Raw genomic sequence first — 14,132 nt, forward strand, 5'->3', positions numbered from 1 at the left:
AGAGGTGGTTTAATCCACGCCGGCGGGACAGGCATTCCAGCAGCGGGACTTCGGCCCATCCGGGCCGGAGAATCGCCGGGGGGGGGCCCGCCAACCGGCGCGCCGTGATTCCCGCCCCCGCCGAATCTCCGGTGGCGGAGAATTCGGCAACCGGTGGGGGCGGGATTCACGCCAGCCCCCGGCGATTCTCCGACCCGGCGGGTGGACGGAGAATCCCGCCCAAGATTTCAAAACAGCAGCATCACATTTCTACTTAATCTATCAAAGTTACAGAGGTATACGGTCTTTATTTTTATCAGCGATTACAGTGTTTGTTGAGTTGGGTGAATTCCAAAGAAGGGGGCTCGGAGTGTATATATCGGGGAGCGGGAGGCTCTTTTTCGCCATTTGCGGAGTCTAAGTGTCTGGATGACACTGCAGATTATTGCAATAAACAGAAGGGCCTGTACTGTGTATGAAAGGGGGTACCGTTTGGCAATGTTTTCGCACCAAGTGGGTGTTTCAGTATCTATCTCTATGTGCGGTGTCGTGTCCGGGCTAGGGGTGTCATGTTGTGTGCTGGTGTTCGGGGCTGGTGTAGTACAGAGGCTTACAACGCGCGCAGTTGTAGAGTCCAGCGATGATCACAATGTCGGTCATCAGTCCTCTCTTCATCTTGTCTTCTGTCTTCCATTTTCCATATATTCCTGGGGTGCAAGCATGATATCTGTTATTATCTTCAGTTAATATCTTGTTTATTTGTCTTTCTCTCCTTAACTTCAATTACCCATTAGAATCGTCACCATGTGTGACTCCCTCATTTCTTTTTGAAATAACATTTTGAGAGACAGGACATTGCCAAAAAAATTTCTTTTTAAGTGCAAAGATACTCGCACTGGTGGTCGATGCGGGGAGTGGGCGGACACTTTCTCCATCCAGTCTTTCCTTTACTGCACCCAATGATGGCTGAGGCTCATCTTAACTAGCCAAATTTTAGGGCAGCCAGTTTTATAGAGTTTCGTCGTCCCAGGGTCCAGAGGGAGTTTGCGTGTAGCAGCATATGTGGCAACCAAGTGTGTCAAACATGTAAATAGCAGGTGGGGAACGACCAGAGGGTCGCGGAAGGTAAAGGGATGAGTGTACAGGCTGTGGCAAAGGGCGTTCTTTAAACCACAATAAAGAGCAGAGAAGGGAAAACTAAGACCTGCCAAAGACAGTGAAAAGTGTAAAGAACCATTCCAGAGTACGCGAAGGGACGAGAACATGAGATGAGTGTGGGCCGGCAGGGCAAGAATGGGTGGAATCCGCGGGTAGGGCGGTGGTCAGTGCCGTTGCTCCACTACCCAATCTTAACTGACCGGATGCATTTGGGGTCCTCAGGCACAGCGGGGATTATTGCCGTTATTCCCTGGGTGACCTAAACGAGCGGAATGAATTTGTAACACATGTGAGATCCAACAATTGTTCCTTTAACAACCATTGGTCAGTAAAATGGCGTCGGAAGAGTAACTATGACTGTATCAAGAAATTGGGTGTCAGGCCGACATTAATTAAAACCATGTAACAAGAAGAAAGAAAGAAGGAAAATAAAAAGGCGGGCAGGCTCCATCAGAAAGTAGGACACCATAATTCTTATGCAGCGTTTTTTTCTCATCATCTGGACACCTCAGGGTTCTGTACCAAACAGCGTTGTAAAAGGATTACCATAACCAGAGTCAGAATCTGAATCATCACCATCTCCCAGTTGCCAGACTCGTGTCTGCCGTTTTTGTGCCGTGGCCGCGTGGGCCACCGTGGAATCCGAATCGTCATGTCGAGCCAGTCTACAAGAGTTGTCACGATGCCAAAAAGGGGTTTGTTTGTCATGAGACGTAGGGGCGGTTGCAGTGAAGGGCAAGTTACTGTTGTCGGGCGGTGGCAGTGGCTCTGGCTCTGGCTGTGGAAGGGGGTATAGGGGGCCAAACATGTCTTGATCGTGGTACCGGGGGTTTGAGTGACTGCGGCCAGGGAGGTTGTACCAGTGGTCAGTGATCGTGGTCAATTCGGGGAGGCTGGCGCTGGTGTCGGAGTCAAGCTCAAGGTGGAAGGTCGTACCTGTGGGCGGAGACAAGGTCAGGTCTGTGGATGTGGACATGCTGTCAGGGCTGGGGGAGGGTTGGACTAGGTTGTCGATGGGTGGGGCAGAATCATCTGCGATTGCTAAGGAGATGTGGTGGGACCGGCTACATTGGGTTCCATAAACTTTGAGCGAGTTGATTTGGAACCAACTAGTTTTACCATTGGGGTGCATTATCTTGTACACAGAGGGGCTTACTTTGTCCAAAATGGAGTAGGGTCCTGCAAATTTGGGGGGGTGGAAAGAACTGGGATTGTAAAGGGAAATCATTACTTGCTGACCGACTGTGTACTCTATGGGGTGGATGGTTTTGTCAAAGCAGGCTTTACTCTGCTTCCTTCTAGCGCCTAGTCAGACAGCTGCAGCGAGCTGTGCTGCTTTAATATTGTCTGTGACTTGTTGGACTGCTTTTTCGTGGGTGAGGGTGGGGCTTGCCAAATCGAGACCTAATAAATATTCAATTCCTTTCAAGGGCCGTCCGGTCATGAGAGTGTGGGGGGTGAAACCTGTGGAACTGGATACTGTGTTCCGAATAATCATAAGGGCGAATGGGAGAACTGTGTCCCATGTGGTATTATTCTGTTGCACTAGTTTTCTAATGGTCGCTTTTAAAGTGCGATTCATTCTCTCAACAATGCCGCTGGATTGGGGGTGATATGCGATGTGAAATTTTTGTTTGATTCCAAAAATCGTTAGGACATTTTGCATGACTCTGCTGGTGAAATGGGAACCTTGGTCTGACTCACTGCTGCGGGGGAATCCCCAGCGTGTAAATATCTGTTGGGTCAAAATCTTAGCTTGGCCTTTGCAGTGTTTGTCCGTGAGGGAAATGCTTCTACCCATTTTGTAAAGGTGTCAATTACCACTAATACGTATTTGAAACCATTTCTGCAAGGGGGGAGGGGGCCAATGTAGTCGAGTTGCAAATTTGTCCAAGGGCCATTCACAGGTCGGGTGTGTCTCAATTGTCCCTTCTTGGAGTACCTTTCAGGATTATTCTGTGCACAGATTAAACAATTCTCAACATAATGTGTTATATCGGATTTTAAATCGGGCCACCAGCATAATGGTCTTAAATGGGCAATGGTATTGTCTATCCCCTGATGTCCGTGTCCGTCATGAAACTGGTAAATTATCTGGTTTCTGTCCTGGGTGGGGACCACATAAATTCCATTTTTCAAAACGATACCGTCCTTGAAATTGTCGTGGGGGGCTGGGAAGTTACCGTCTAAAACTTGCTTAAGAGTGTCGTCTGCATTTTGGACCTGGGCTAGATCTTCGATATTGGTCTGAGAAACCTGGACTGCGTGTATCGGTTCACTTTCGGGGGGCTGCCCAAAGTGTCCATGTCGTGACCCTGACTTAGCTGAGGCGTCTGCCTTTATGTTACCGGGTGGGGAGGAATGATGATGGCTTCTCACTTTGATTATGCCATATGTGTGGTTGTTTGCTGTTTTAAGGATATGCTTCAACAATGGGGCTGAGGGTAGGGGTTTACCATCAGCGGATACGAATCCTCGAGATTCCCATAGGGGCAGGAATTCTGTCAAACTATTGCAGACATATAAACTGTCCGAATGTATGTCCACTGGGGTCGGAAAGGAATCTGGTTGCTGCATTACATATGCTATAGCTGCTAATTCGGCTGCTTGTGATCCTAGGTGGTCGGGCAATTTTAAAGATATTTCTTCTAATGCGCGTCCCTGTGCGTCTTCCACATAAATTCCACAACCGGTTATTCTCTTTCCATTTTTTATCGTGGAGGAACCGTCGACATAAATCTTTAAAGCATTGTCTATGGTGTGTGGATTCTGCGTCTTACTGCCTGCTCATGTGTGCAGTGACTTCTGAATAAAGGGTCCTGTGTGGTTTTGGGCTGCTATGATCTGGCGCTCATGTGGGGTCCCTGCATACTGAAGGTTATCTGCTAGAAATGTGTGGTTCTTTGTACGTTTGACTGTAATGTCCCTTCCTTGTAACAACAATGTCCAGCGAGCTGCTCTGATCTGGCTGACTGAACCGTCCTTTAACCTACCATCTAACAATAGCTGCGTTGGGGTTGCTCGGTTAAAATCGTAACCGGGTTAAGGCCTGTGATGTATGCAAAATACTGTACTGCCCAAAAGACTGCAAGTAAGTGCCATTTTCAGGCTGTAAATTCTTGCTCTACGGGATCTAAAATTCGTGAGGCATAGACCACGAGTCCTAAGCGGGCATGTCTTTCCTGTAGGAGTACTGCTGATAGGGTTCGGTCGGTGGTTGCTACTTCTATGGCATAGGGAGAGTGTGGGTCTGGAACTTGCAAAGTGGGGGCTGTGCCTAGGGCGCATTTTAATTCATCGATGGCGTCTGTGTGCTGAGGAAGCCAGTCCCAGAGGGCGTTCTTTTTACGGAGCTCTGAGAGTAGGGCTGCTTTTGTGGCAAAACCATCTATATGGTTCCTACAATATCCCACTGATCCTAAGAATGATCGGAGTGCAGTGATATTGTGGGGCAGGGACAATTTAACTATTGACTCAATCCGCTTCTGTTCGATCTCTCTCTTCCCGTGGGTGATAATGGTGCATAAATAAAGGACCTTTTCTTTTAAGATCTGGGCTTTTTTTGGGTTGACCTTGCATCCAATGGATTGCAAAAGACTTAGTAATTCCGAAAGAAGCTTTACATGCTCTTCCTTTGTGTCCGTCTGTAGGAGTAAGTCGTCCACATACTGTATAAGGCATTCGGGGCGGGAAAATTTGGAAAGTCCGTTGGCCAATTGTCAGTGGAAATTGCAGGCAGTTGTGGAATCCTTGCGGGAGGTATGTCCACATATACTGCTGCCCTTAAAATGTGAACGCAAACTTATATTGACAGGTCTTGTCTAGCGGGATGGACCAAAAGCCATTACTGATGTCCAGCACTGTGAAGTACTTTGCCTGTACTCCCTGCTTGAGCTGGTCTCGGGACCCGTGGTAACGGTGGGGGCTGCTAAAGGGGTGACCTTGTTAAGTTCTCAGTAGTCGATTGTCAGTCGCCAAGAACCATCAGGATTTTTCACGGGCCAAATTGGGGCATTATTTGTTGAGGCTACCGGCCGAATTACTCCTTGATCTAATAAGCTATTGATGACTTTTGAAATCTCACCCTCGGCTTGCTGTGGGAAACCGTATTGCTTCTGTGGCTTAGGAATGGGACCTGAAATTGTGAGCATTCCTGGGATCGTCCCACAATCGTGTTTGTGTTGGGCGAAGGAAGCTTTATGTTTTCTGATGACCTCTCTAATTGTCTGGTCTGTACTAATTGTTTGCGGATCAAACCAATAGTCTACTACTGAGCAAATCCTATGTTCATAATCCCCTACTGTGAGCGTAGCGGGGGCTCTAGTTGCTTTGGCCATTCTCCATACACATTTATTCACTGGATCAAAGGAAAGGTTGTGGGAGCTCATAAAATCGATTCCTAGAATATGCTCGGCTGTTTAGGGCAAGTCGACTAAAACAACGGGGTGGCTGGTGCTTATGGTTCCTATCTGAATATCTATAGGGGCTGTGATGTATCCCTGCTGTACGTGTCTGGTAAATCCACTAAGGGTGATGGTGTCTGTGGTGGGCCATTTGTCACGCTGGAACATCGTGGAGGAGTTTAAAGTGGTGCGGGACCCTCCTGTGTCCCAAAGTAATTCTACTGGATGTCCCCGGACTGTGCCTGTGACTACTGGTCTGCCTGATTTGTCCCAGAGTGTGTCGCAGACCCAAGTTGGAGAGTCCGGACACCGTCAATCTGTGGTGTTGATTGCTGAAAGGGCGCTAACACTATGTATGGGCTTAACATTGGTCCTCGGTGGGGGGCCTGGTTGTTGGTGGTGTTGCTGGTTCGGGGGGTTTTGTCGGCATTCGCGGGCGTAATGTCCCATGTGTCCACAATTGTAGCAACCTCGTGGTGCCTGTGCTCTGGGGAGCTGTCCTTCATGTCTACCCTCATTTATCCATGCTGGGTCCTGGTTAGTCCTGACTGGGTGCACATTTGCTTCTATCTGTTCCTGATCTGCCTTCCTGTGTAGGGATTGTTCCCAAGCTCTGGAGAGTCTCTTTAATACCCAAACTTCATTGTGTGTGGAGTCTGCGGGGTTGTAATTCACACAAGCCTTTTGACCTGCTTCTGTGGCATGGGAGACTAAAGTGCGGAACCATTTAGTTGTGTTGTCCTCATTTAAGTGTGCGTGGTTCAAATCCCAAATACTGCCTTAAAATGGATCCAAGGGCGACCTGCAAATGCGGTCGGATGCTCTCCCTTCTTTTGCCTACAACGATTCAAACCTTCTACTGGGTCTCCCTTGTTGTACCCGATCGCATCTAAAATGGCCGTTTTCAGCTCCTGTAGGGTTCCTCCTCCTACATTCTGGGGTTCTGGTAAAGCTGAGCTGACGGACTGGTCAAGGCTCATTACTATAAGTTTAACTTCCTCCCTTTCGTCCAGACCGTACATAACCTTTTGCTGGCGTACTCTCTCAAAGAAATTATGCAGGTCTGCAGTGGGTTCGAATGGGTCAATTTTAGCGCAGGCATCTCTCAATTGGGTGATGGATAATGGGGTGGTGTAAACGCAATCGTGCTCCTCCCGATCCGATGACTTGCGCTGTGTGGTGACCGGATTCATGGGGGTGTGTGCTGCCGTGCAGTCAGTGGTGCGGGTGCTTTCCTTTTCGGGACATGGGAGGCTCGATTGTGATTTCCTGCGTTCTCCACATATCTCTGGGAGGTTTCATTTTGTTCTTGCCAATTGGGGGCAACTTCCTCATCTAAATTTTGTCCAAAGGTATCTCTAAATCCGTTTTGCACTGAAAGCAGTGACTGCAACTTCTCTATTTGTCATCTACATTTTGCGTGGTCTACTGTGCTCTGTCTTTGTTCTGTAGTGGAGCTATGGAGCACTCGTAAAGCTGCCTTTAAATCTGCGCATTGTCTTGTTAACTGTGCTACATGCTGGTCTGTCTCTTCTCGTACCAAGACTGCGCGCTGTGTATCTTGGTAGGCTTTATCGTACTGGGTCTGAAAGCTGCTAAGGTGAACTAAAGAAGATTGGTGTGCCTGTTTGACATCAGCCATCTCTTTATCTTTAGCTGCCAACTGATCCCGGAGTTGCTCAATAATCTTTTCACTTTCACTATTGTTTCCCTCATTCTTCTCTTCTTTCTCAACTAGCTGCCTGCGGAGTGTCCTCACGACCTCCTCTGTGCCTCGCAACTGTGCCAAACAGGACACTATTGCCATCGGCTTTCACAATTTCGCTGCATTTTTCTTATGCACCTCGGTTAGGTTGTCCCACCAGGTTTGTCCTATGCTTCCTGGACCTGACTCTTCATTTGAACAAAAATCGGACCAAGGGGGCCATCCTTTCCCCTTTAAATACTTCCTCAACTCTTCTTCCCATATGGGGCACTGCTCTGCTGCTGCGACCTCGGGTTCCTGTGGATTCATTAAACGTTTCATCGCTTTTGTGGCCATTGCTTCAAATCTCTCTTGCTCTACTTTTAATCTCTGCTTCCTACAATTAATCTCTGTTTCCTATCATTAATTTCTCTTGCACGACTTTGATTTCTCTTTCCCTACCTTTAATTTGGGACAGGGGGATGAGGCGGCGATTTGAACTGCGGGTATGGCCTAAGCTATTTTCCGGTTCACAATTCCCTAGATAGTTTTGACACAATCTAACGAGTCTACCTTATATCCCTGTTAGTACGCATGCAGGTTAGTACACACTTCCGAAATTCGGTGATTTGGTCGATATGAGCTTGCGCTTGTGGTTCTTTCTCTTTCACGCAATTGGATTTCAAAGTTTGTGGGTTCTCTCGGAGTGACAAAATCACTTCTAATTCGAGCCCCACCAGTGTCGCCAATAATGTTGCCAATCGGCACCGGAGTCACCAATAATGTTGCCAATTAATAATGATGCTCTTTAGAGTCGCCAGGTATCAAATGATGCCACCACAAGGCTTTACCGGGTATCGATCAAAGGACCACACAACCAGTTAGTCAGTTCAAGTTCAGAGATGGTTTATTTACGCACAAGGATTACTTCGACATGCAACACAAAACACTACAAGAAAAACTACACCTAACAACTACAATAACCTATACTTAACTTCAGGGCAACCGGCTCTATGCAGATGGACAAGGCCTTTGTCGGGATCTTGCGTGGCTGGGTGGAAGACGTGGCTCTGGTTCTGCTGGGCTCATCTGTTTAGTAGCGATCGTTGGTCTTGAACCTGTCTGTCTGGTCGTTATGCTGCACTTGGATTGGCATAGGCCGGATCCAAGAGAGACCGAGCACATGGCCGTGTCTCTTCTTATCCCTCTGAGATTTTGCGCTTTTTGGGTGGTCCTTAACTTGGACCCAATAATTCGACAGACTTCGATCACTGCCTTCGATTTTGGCCAATAAAGGGGCAGGTGCCTTGGTGGCTGGGCTTGTCCTTTCGGTCGTTCACCTTGGCTGTTTGGGCTCCCTGAGTAAAGGGAGTGACGCCGATTAGTCTGTATCTCTATCGATTACCTGAGTACAGTTCTTTTGTTCTGGGGAAATGGGCCATTAGAATGCAAACGAGCGGGGGTTTCGATCACGTCTAGCTATCGGGGTTGCAAATACACACACAAGCTCTGAGTCTGTCTGAGTCCTGGGTTGGCCATAATTCCCATGGTCCTTTGCAGGTGGCCATCTGAGATGGCTACAGAAGTTAAAGGAGCAGCATTCTGACCTGACTGAAAGCATCTGAGCTAAAGACACAGGGCACGATTTAACGGAAATGCTCCCAAGTGTGATTTTGGGCAGCTTTGGCTGGATGTTTCTCGCCGGCTTTGTTGTTGAGATCCACATCGCTATTTAACCACACTTAGGGGTTTTTCACAGTAACTTCATTGAAGCCTACTTGGGACAATAAGCCATTATTATTATTAGTCATTTGTTTTAACCTTGTTTCTCCCCTGAAATCACTGGGGAGCTGAACTCACTGGCCAGACTGGCTCCTCAGTAATGTCGCCAGCATTTTGAAACGTTGCCCCGATCTCTAAGTGAGCTTGAGGTTCCCCCACACACCCCCACCCAAGAGCACACACATAGGCATCACCCCACACCCCTAGGTCAGGAAACCCCATTTTAGGAACACTGAGAGGCCCCCCTTTTCTAGCCTCTCCACGATCCTTTTCAAACCTTTAGGTCCCCACCTTTCACCCTTCCCAACCTTCTCAATCGCCCTACAACCCCCCCCCCCTCCTCCACCCATTAGACATTCCCTCATCCCCCCTCTCATGGGCATAGTCCCCCTCAGGTCTGGCCATTGGCAGCACTACCCAGGCAACTTGGCACTACCGCCTTGGCACCATGGATGTTCCCCTGCCAGCCTGGCAGTGCCACCCAGGCATCTTGGCAGTGCCAGGGTGGCAGCTCCATGGTGGCAGCCTGGAAGTGCCAAGGTACCCGGGTGTCAAGGGGAGAGTCAGGGTGCCATCCTGTCCTGTTCCTGACCACCCTGGGGTCTTCAAAGGCCTGGGAGACCCCCCAGGTGCCGTTGCATCTGGTCCACATCTGTGTGTACCAGTACTATACAACGCCCGGCTGGGGTCTCGGGTTTTCCCGTTATATTTTTTAACTGATGAACAAAGAAAATGTGAGGAGCACGTCCCACGATATCATGCTGGTGGGGCAGGTTATGATTGAGCATGCGATGTAAAAGAATCAAAATTGAAACACGTCTCTCCCACCCCCAACCACGCAACCTTCCCCCACGGCAGAACTCCACCCTCTCCCTCCTCGGAGCCGTACTCACCTATGCACCTCCAGCGGGTTCTACCCGCCAGGTACATGTGGTGGGGAAGCTGTCGTGATTCAACACGGCATGCCCTTACACCAACGAGAATGGACAATTTAACGTGGGGGGACAATCAGGCTTAAAGGCTTGATAATTATGTTAAAATGTTTGCAAATTGGGATCCTGACTTTTAAAGTTGGCATTCCTGTTTTGCCATTGGATGGGGGAGGGGGCGGGAAGGAGCAGGGACAACCTTCACGGAAAGCCCACCAGCGTGAAAGCTGTTTTGAAGCTCTTGAGTGATTCTCCGCCCCTACGGGAGCAAAGTGTCCCCCCATTATCATCACATTATCCCCTACCCCCACCCCAACGCCCCCATTAGAAAGTCCATTCACGTCGGCATGAGGGCAGATCAGCGCAAAATCTGACTCGTCTTCGAAGGCGTGCAACTGGTGAGCAGATTTCCCAGAGTAACTCCGGTGAGTGTATCGCTCAGTGGGGAAAGGGTTATGCCTCTGCACTACCTTGGTAGTACCCGGGCACTTCCCTCAGCACAAACAGTCCTGTGGCTTGTGTCATAATTAGAGAGCTGTGCTCACAATGACTGTCCTTGTCCCAGCCCAGGGAGAGGGAGGACCTATCGGTTGTACCTAGCCTGGTGTGCATAGGGCATGGTCAGTGTCTCACACATGTTGGTCTTGGGAGTTTCTGGATTCATATCAGGCCGCAGATGGCACACTCGCAGTCTGGGGAGCGGCTGCAGCCTATAGATGGGACAGAGGTAATGTAAGGGTGGGCATTCTGTGGTCTCATGGTGCTGGAGTGGCATTGCAAAGGGACTAAGTGAGGATGTAATGGCTGGAATGAAAGTAACCCATTGGCTCCACAGTCACTCCATAGTGAGCGACAAGAAGATGACTTGTGGAGGCTTATGCTCCACCATGTTTCTGTCCAATATTCCTGCAGATGAGCATATAGGAAACATTCTCCAGGGGGAGTTGACGCCACGGGGACTTGGAAGCCTTCAATTGCCAGTGGCTCTCAAAATCTAATCTGAATGTCTGCATGTGTGGATCCTTCCAGTGCTCCACTGGGGACCTCGGAGGGATTTCTCGAGCATTGAGAAGTTTACATGAATACGGGAGGTTACTGACGCCTATTTAGCAAGGCTCACAATTTCATGCAGTTTTGTCTTGATGACACCAGCCAGGCTGCCAGAGCAATGGGCGTTGCTGCTATCTTCAGATTCCCTATGTGCAGGGTGCCATTGACTGTACTCATGGGGCTTTAAGAGCTCCTTGGAAGCAGCCGCTGCAATTTTTATTCGTGGGATGTGGGCATCGCGGGCTGGACCAGCACCTTTTGCCCATCCCTAATTGCCCTTCAACTGAGTGGTTTGCTAAACCATTCCAGAGGACATTTAAGAGTCAACCACATTGCTGTGGGTCTGGAGTCACATGTAGGCCAGACCAGGTAAGGACGGTCGATTTCCTTCCCTAAAGGACATCAGTGAACCGGGTGGGCTTTTCCACCAATTGACAATGGTTTCATGGTCATCATTGGACGTTTAATTCCAGATTTTTATTGAATTCAAATGTTACCATCTGCTGTGATGGGATTCGAATCTGGATCCCCCAAAATTACCCTAGGCCTCTGAATCACTAGTCCAGTGGCAATATGACTACACTACCGCCTCCTCAGAATCAACAACACCAAAAATCTTCATTCTCTCAATCACCACAAGCAGATCATGCAGGAATGGGTGATGTGTCTTGGAGGCTCCCACAACTTGTACATACTGAGTCACTTTCAGATGTCACAGATCTTCAAGGGTCCCCAATTCATCCAGGGTTAACTGCTCGGTGACAATGGTTACCTGCAAAATACATCATTGATGAGGTTTATTTGGCTATGTAGCCCTACATATGACCACGTCAGTGGGGTACAGGTAACTATAGCCCCTTGGTGGTGATAGATATGCCCGGGCTGTGTCATCTCACTGTCCCCAGCACCCTGGCAGTGCCAAACTGGCAGAGCAAACTTGGCAGTGCCAACCTAGTGGGACCAACACCAGAGTGGCAGTGCAAGGGGCAGGCTCTCTGGGGAGCCAAATTGGGGGCATTTCCCATGTGTGTGGTGGGTGGGGAAGTGCGCCCCGATGCTTTTTGGGGATGGGGGGGGTCTCTGTGTCCGCAGTGGGGAATTAATCTTATGTGAGTATTGGGGTGCCCTTCAATCTCCATGGAGCCGGCCTTGCTGGCCCTATCAGGTCCCACCCTCCCAGAGTGACGCACAGGGTGCCAGAGAATCCCGAAAGTTCAACTGTGCAGCTGGAGAGCTACACGTCAATTCTCAGTCTGAAACTGACACTGGCAAATTTTGGGACAATTCCACCCATCGTCCTTGAACTGAGCAGGTTTCTTAATGGAACGTACGTATGTTGACGTTTGCTGTTTATCTTGTCTGAAGAGTGTCGTTCCCATGGCTCTTGTTGCCTTGGTGACTGTTGTTCCATTACGGTTGTTGGTGACTTGTGGACTGCTGGGATTGACAGCTTCCAGATCATGTTGAGCTACTGCTTCACGTTGACTCTGGAAGATTTGCATTCTGTTGTGGAATCTTCAACTTTCTTAATGGGAACATTGCTCTCAACAGTATGACTGCAATGTACATCTGTTTCCTTGCTTGTAGGTCATGTCCAAATGATGGGCTGGATTCTCCCAAAATGGGGCTCTGTCCCCCCGCCAGCGTAAAAACCATAGCGTTGCACTCCCCAGTTTCCTGAAAATAAAAGTCGATTCACTTACCTTCTGGGGGCTAGCAGGGACCCGGGGAGCTTCACGCAGCTTTGGCTCCAGATACTGGCCCCCCATTTCCAGTTCCGAGTCTGCGCAATACCACAGCACATCTTTAGCCGTGAGCTTGCCTAATGGTTCACACTCAGCTGACAAATTAGGCTAGAATTTAGCCAGACAGTTCACGCGTCCAACAAATCTCTGCACTGCTTTCACAGCCACTACAGCCCTCACCTTATCTGGATTCGGGCGAAGAGGCTTTTGCTGTCAGTACATGACCCATGTACTTGACTTCAGGCATCTTCAGTTGCAAATTGGTGTTGTTCAGCTTCAGATTCATCTGTCGAGTCCTCTCTTGCAGTTGTATTAATTTTTGATCATGGTCAGCTTTGACTTCTATATTATTTCGCCACATACGTAGACCAACAGATCATCCATTAGGGCTTCCAGTCCAGGGATGTCTCTGACTATCTCTGTGTCGGTAGTCTTCTGGGGCTGCAGAAATGCCTAACAGCATCATGCAACCATCTGTATCTCCTGAATGACGTCCAGAATGTCATTAGAAATCTGCTGCTTCCATACACTTTCACTTGTCAATAACTTCTAAGGTAGTGAATATCTTTGCCTTGGCAAGTTGCAGTTGAGACCCCTCAACACAACAATCCATGGTGCCATTCTCACGTAAGGTCAGTTTCTTCTATCCTCATGCCTCTGTCCTGCACTAATACCACCTCGCTTCCCTTGTAGGTCAATCAAACGATCAGCTAGGAACATCCTCATGCCCTCTGGAAACCACAGACCCGAGCAGCTCCGAGGAGAACAGCTCAGAGTCAGCATCGAAGAGGTGTCACATCTGTCATCTGCACCCCACACCGGCACAGATACTCATACCTCAGTGGGAATAAGTAGTAGGCAGGCTTCTGGGTCACTCACTGGTGAGCACCTCACAGCTGAAAATCCACAGTAGGTGGAGACAGGAACATATCAGGGATCCAGTATTTGGAGGGATATCGGAGCCCGGGGCCACTGCTGAGCCCCTGGCTGAAGGCCTGCCCCTGGGTCTGGTCATCCCAAGCTTTGGAGCTGCAAAGGCAGATTCGCAAGCATTAGGAAGGGATGATAGCAAGGGATGACAGCATTCTTCCTTGGACTGCAAGGCCGACTGGAGGAGTCCCATCGCCTTCTGTCCGAGGAGATGGTGCCGTCACTCCAATGCAACAAGGCCAACACTGTGAGGGTGTCGTTCGTAGTGGAGACCTTGGTGCAGGCATGCACTCCATGGCGAGACTTGTCTGCTCCATGGTTCAGGCCATGCGCTCCACCTTGGAGGGTGTGAGCTACATGGTTCAGGGCTTCAACTACATGGGGCAGATACTTGTGGGAATTCACGAGTGTCATCGCCAGAGGATGGTGCGGCTTGTGGATCTCACTCCAGCTGTCCCTCTATCCCTAGGAG

General features: G+C 49.2%; 1 long non-coding RNA gene across 2 annotated transcripts in view; it reads right to left on the reverse strand.

Annotated features, from left to right (window-relative positions):
- Positions 1–276: 276 nt before the first annotated feature.
- Positions 277–14,132, reverse strand: part of LOC140428821 (uncharacterized) — a 77,610-nt gene continuing 63,754 nt past the window's right edge. The window contains exon 3 of one of the 2 annotated variants that reach the window (XR_011948905.1): positions 277–686. This is a non-coding gene — a long non-coding RNA (uncharacterized lncRNA). Of the gene's footprint in view, positions 687–8,067; positions 8,583–14,132 lie in introns of those variants that run through there. The other variant, XR_011948906.1, reaches the window with a different exon arrangement.

The sequence above is a fragment of the Scyliorhinus torazame genome, chromosome 8 (genome assembly GCF_047496885.1).
Source record: "Scyliorhinus torazame isolate Kashiwa2021f chromosome 8, sScyTor2.1, whole genome shotgun sequence".
Classification (NCBI taxonomy): domain Eukaryota; kingdom Metazoa; phylum Chordata; class Chondrichthyes; order Carcharhiniformes; family Scyliorhinidae; genus Scyliorhinus; species Scyliorhinus torazame.